Source organism: Myotis lucifugus, unplaced genomic scaffold, assembly GCF_000147115.1.
Source record: "Myotis lucifugus unplaced genomic scaffold, Myoluc2.0 scaffold_35, whole genome shotgun sequence".
Classification (NCBI taxonomy): Eukaryota; Metazoa; Chordata; class Mammalia; order Chiroptera; family Vespertilionidae; genus Myotis; species Myotis lucifugus.
Window position 1 is genome coordinate 8,341,745 of NW_005871083.1, and position 6,000 is coordinate 8,347,744.

Sequence of the window (6,000 nt, forward strand, 5' to 3'; positions counted from 1 at the left end):
CTTCTTTAGGACAAAGTGTAAATTATCATAGCAGCCATTAATAATGGATTTTTCCATATCAGTGGGCTATGGTAATAGAATGAGCTGGAAGCTGGCACTGGAAAGAAAACCAGAGCATTTCAGACCATGGCAACACCTGTCCCTGCCTGAGGGCCACAGAGGGGAGAGCTGCATGGGCAAAGTGAGGCCCTGGGAAGAGCCTGGACACTGTATGGAGAAGCCCCGCTATAAATTCAGCTCTCACTGTGGTTCTAATTAAGTGCTTAGTTACTCTGTTCTTTCACTTCCTTTTCTTTAAAAAAAAAATAAGATATCATGTGTGACAACCCCCAAAGAGGGCCTGGCACTTAGTAGGTCCTCAATTGCTTACTAGCCTTAGCATCCAGACTAAAGAGAGTGGAGGTTTGAGCAGGCAATGCTGGAATCTGGCAGGCCAGGCTCAATGTCTGCTCCATTGCACCACCAACCAGCTGCATGCTCTTGGGCAAGCTGCTTATCATCCCTGATTCTGAGTTTCCTCAACTGCACCAGGGACAACTAGAGTATCAACCTCATGGCTGAGACAATGCCTGTAAAGTGACGGCCCCTAGAGTCACACATTCAATGTTGTTACTGTAACCATTATGATACCACAGCTCACTTTGCACAGATGAGAAATCTGAGGAGCAGAGGAATTACAACTCCCTGGAGTACACGACCCATTGGTGACAGATAAGGGTGGGTCATTAAGACAAACTGACTTCTCCCTTCCCACCATAGTGGTCTTAATGTCAGAAAAAAAACAAAACAAAACAAAACGAGTCTGAATGGGAAAAATCAGAAAAGTGTGGAGACCTCATTTTGTACATTACTGTACTGCTGATTCAGACACCACGAATCACTTCTCCCTGTGTATGCATTTGTGGTTATATTTTCCACCGGTTAAGATAAAAACAACTGCTGGTGCTTAGGGTTTGGCATATGCATATTATGGGCCATACCGTGTCTGAGAAAGCATTATAAATCAAATCAAAATGCTACCACTTGTAAAATACAGCTTTTCATTTTTTCTTGGTACAACTTGCCAGAGAACTATGCATACCACCATAGTGGTACACAGAGGCTCCTGGACTGTAGTTTAGATTGGAAAAGAACCATCAGGCCATAGTGGAACAAAGTCACATCAAAAGACTAGATAGAGACTAAAATGCGACTCCTGTATTCATGTAGCAATTGTTTTATCTGCTGCCTGCACCTGTGATCTGGTTTCTGGATTTCTTACAAAGACAGTTGGTCAATATAACTTTGTTTAGTATCCAGGAAAAGGAAATAGACTTCCTATTCTGGGCTTGTGCTAATAGTCACTACTCAAAATTGATTATTTTAAAAACTAAAATATACTTGAGGTGTGATATTGTCATTTATAAGAAATATATGTTTGGTCATTCAGATGACCAAAATATATTTCTCATATATATTTTGTCTTCCTTCATGATTCCTGGCTCACTAAAACCCCTGGAATTTTCACTGATAATATCAGTTTTCTTTTGTTATGATAATGGGGTGATTTTTGGAAAGACCTTAGAGTAACCTAAGGGGAGGGAGGGGGGAGAGGGGTTGTTGCCAGGAGAACCAACAACTTGATTAGACTGTTGTAACTACAAGTCCTCCCAGCCTCTTATTCCCCTAACAACTCCTCCCCAGACCTCCTATCCCTGTGCAAACTCCAAGGAGAGGAGAGGCTGAAGATTGAGTTCAATTGCCAATGGCCAATGATTTACTCAATCATGACTGTAATAAAGCTTCCATAAAAAAAACCAAAGTATTGGGTTGGAAGAGCTTTCAGGTTGGTGAAGACTTGGGGATCTGGGAAGAGAGGTGCCCCTGGAAAGAGTATCAAAGCTTTGCACCCTTTTGAGGCAGTAAAGTCAGAAGAGGGAACAAAGGCCTCAAGCTCTACCCCTCTCCCTTTCCATCTTGGCTGGAACAGAGCATACATGACATTCACTGACCACCTGTTATCCCACTTCCCCTCCCCAATTTCCTGTAATTGAGAGGCCCTGAAACAACTGCTATTTGGGGAGGAGGCACAAGAATGAACTGCATCAGCAGTAACCGCCCAGGTGTCAGAAGCTGAAGACCATCCTATTCCCCCTCCACTTTCCCATATTTAATAAAAACCTTCCCCCCAGACCTCATTGGCACATCTGGTTCTCATAGATCACCCACTCTTACTTCTCAAGTACATGCTATCACTTTAATAAATTTACTGGGCTTTGCTAAATCTTTCTTGTTCCGTGACAAGAACCTGGATTGGGTTGAGGTGTCCCCTGCCCTCCCCAGGGGCTGCAGGGCATTACTTTCACCATACCTTGCTTGCCCTGCGTGTCTCTTCCATCTTGCTATTCCTTATATATGAAATTGGTTATCTAGTAAGTAAAATGTTTCTCTGAGTTCTGTGAGCTGCTCTTGTCAATTACTTGTACCTGGAGAGGGTGTTGTGGGACCTCTGATTTACAGCCAGTCAGTCAGAAGCACTAACAACCTGGACTTGCCACTGTGGAGTGGAAGGAGGCAGTCTTGTAGAACTGAGCCCTTCACCTGTGGAAAGTGATACTACCTCCCTGTAGATAGCATGAGAAATGAGTTGAGTTCTCAGACACTTTGTTAGTGTCTGAGAAATAATTGCTTGTTAGTGTGGAGGAACCCACACACACTTGAAATTAGTCTCAGAACACCTATCTATGAGACAGTAACATTTTTTGCAAAAGCCCTATCCCAAATATATTCATATTAAATATAAACAATGGTTTTATGCTATAACAAGTAAACATACAAAAATATTAATTGTTGTCATTTAACTTTCATCAAGTTACAATTTTATTAATGCTATTTGATTTTATTTTGTAATAAATTTTCATTTAAGTGACTTGACATTCTGAAACCTTAATGATCCTTACAGTCAGCCAGCCTGAAGGTTGACCCCATGCACAAACAGGCCAATAGCAATCAAGACTCAATTACAACAGGAGGGTTCACATAAACCACACAAGAGACATTCCTGGAGCACCAAGCTCAGGTGATCAAGGAGACTGTGCCACAAGATCCCACAGAACACCTACTACAATAGGCCACCCTACCAAGACTGGAAGTCATAGCAAATCTACCTAATACATAAAAATAAAATCAAAGAGGCATCCAAAGTGGGGAGAGAGAGAAGCATGCTCCAAATGAAAAAAACAGGAGAAATCTCCAAAAAAAGAGCTACATAAAATGGAGAAAAGTAATATATCAGATATAGAGTTCAATAAAATGATTATAAGGATGCTCAAAAAACTTAGTGAAAACTACAACAGCATAAAAAATGACATAAAAAACATATAAAATAACCAGTCAGAAATGAATAATACAATACTTGAAATAAGGAATACATTAGAAAAAAATAAATAGTAGGTTGGACAAAGCAGAGGATCAAATCAGTGACTTCCAGTTTGTGTGACCTTTTCATTCTGAGATGGGTCTCTTGAGGACAACATATATATGGGTCTTATTTCCTTATTCATTCAGCTACCCTATGGTTTTTGACTGGCACACTTAACCCATTTATATTTAAAGTGATTATTGATAGGTACGTATTTATTGCCATTTTATTCTTTTAACTATGCTACTGCTCTTCTTCTTCTTCTTCTTCTTCTTCTTCTTCTTCTTCTTCTTCTAGAAGACCTCTAACATTTCTTATAATACTGGTTTTGTGGTACAAAACTTATTTAGCTTTTTCTTGTCTTGGAAGCTCTTTATTTCTCCCTAAATTTTTAATGATAGCCTTGCTGGGTAAGTAGTCTTGGTTGTAGGTCCTTGCTTTTCATCACTTCTAATATTTCATGCCAATCCCTTCTGGATAAATCAGCTGGTGATCTTAGGGGAGCTCTCTTGAAGATAACTGTCTCTTGCTGATTTTAAGATTCTCTTTCTCTTTAACCTTTGTCACTTTAATTATGACATGTCTCAGTGTGGTCCTCTTTGTGTTCATCTTGCTTGGGACTCTCTATGCTTCCTGCACTTATGTGTCCTTTTCTTTCACCAGGTTAGGCATGTGTTCAGTAATTATTTCTTCAAATAGGTTATTGATCCCTTTATCTCTCTTCTCCTCCTGGTACCCCTAGGATGTGGCTCTTATACACTTTAGATTGTCCCAAAGGTCCCTTAAACTATTGTAGTTTTTAAATTCTTTTTGCTGCTCTGATTGGGCATTTTCTGATACCAAATATTCAAAGAAGAACTAACACCTATCCTTCCAAACTATTCCAAAAAATTGAAGAGGAGGGAAGCTCTCAAGCTCATTTAATAAGGCCAGCATTATTCTAATTTTAAAACCAGAGAAAGACACAGCAAAAAAAGAAAATTATAGGTCTATATCCCTGATGAACATAGATGCAGAAATCTTCAACAAAATATTAGCAAACTGGATCCAGCAATACATTAAAAAGAGCATACACCATAATCAAGTGGGATTAATTCCAGAGATGCAAGCTTATTACAATATCCACAAAACAAAAAAATGTGCTACACCATATAAACAAAATGAACAGTAAAAATCACATGATCAAAACAATAAATGCAGAAAAAGCATTTGACAAAATGCAGCACCCATTTATGATAAAAACTCTCAGCAAAGTGGGAATAGAGGGAACAGACATCAACCTAACAAAGGCCATATATGACACACCTACAGCCAAAATCATACTCACTAGGCAAAAATTAAAAGCTTCTCCTTTAAGATTAGGAATAAGACAGGGATATCTGCTTTCACCACTCTTATTCTACACTAGAGGCCCAGTGCACGAAATTCGTGCATGGGTGGGGTCCCTAGGCCTGGCCAGTGATCAGGGATGATCGGGGCCAGGCCAATCAGGGCCGGGCCAGAGAGGAGGTGATGGTTGCCGGACCGGACACAGAAGGAACAGACGCCTGATGCCGACTCCACCATCGTTGGCGCCCTGCCACAGCACAGTTTCCTACCTACCCCCCTCCTCCTTCCCTCGCTGCTGTGCTGCCAGCATGGCAGATGGACGGTGGGCCGATCAGGGCCTGCCGGACTGAGGGAGGGACAGGGTATGGGAGGTTGGCCACCAGCCCCGAGGAGGGAGCAAGCCCTTGGCCCCCTTGGGAAAGGGGCCACCTCTGCTGCCACCCATCCCCGGTTCCCTGTCCCAGCTGGGGGCCAGGCAGGGACCGCAGGAGGTTGGCTGGCTCAGGGAGGTTGGCTGTGGGAGCGCACTGACCACCAGGGAGCAGCTCCTGCATTGAGCGTCTGATCCCTGGTGGTCAGTGCATGTCATAGGGACTGGCTGTTCCTGTCGTTTAGGCTTTTATATATATAGATAACACTGGAAGTCCTAGCCACAGCAATCAGACAAGAAGAAGAAATAAAAGGCATTGAAATTGGAAATGAAGTAAGAGTGTCATTATTTTCAGATGACATGATACAGTATATAGAAAACCTTAAATATTACACCAAAAAGCTACTAGAACTGAAAAATGAATTCAGTAAAATAGCGGGATACAAAATAAATATCTAGAAATCAACTGCATTTTTATATACCAGTAATGAACTATCAGAAACAGAATCTAAAAACAAACAATCCCAGGGGAGTCACTTAGTAAGTTATATAATGTCTAATCACTGTTGTATACACTTAAAACTAATATATAAAAATGGATAAAAAATAAGGGGGAAAAAGAAAAAATCCCATTTACAATTGCATCAAAAAAATACCTAGAAATAAATTTAATTAAAGATATAAAAGACCTATACTTGGAAAATTATAAGACACTGAAGAAAGAAACTGAAAAATATACAAATAAGTAGAAGCAGACACCATGTTCATGGATAGGAACAATTAACATCATTAAAATGCCCATACTACTCAAAGCAATCTATACAATCAACACAATTCCTATCAAGATACCAATGTCATATTACACAGAACGAGAACAAATACTACAAAAATGTATATTGAA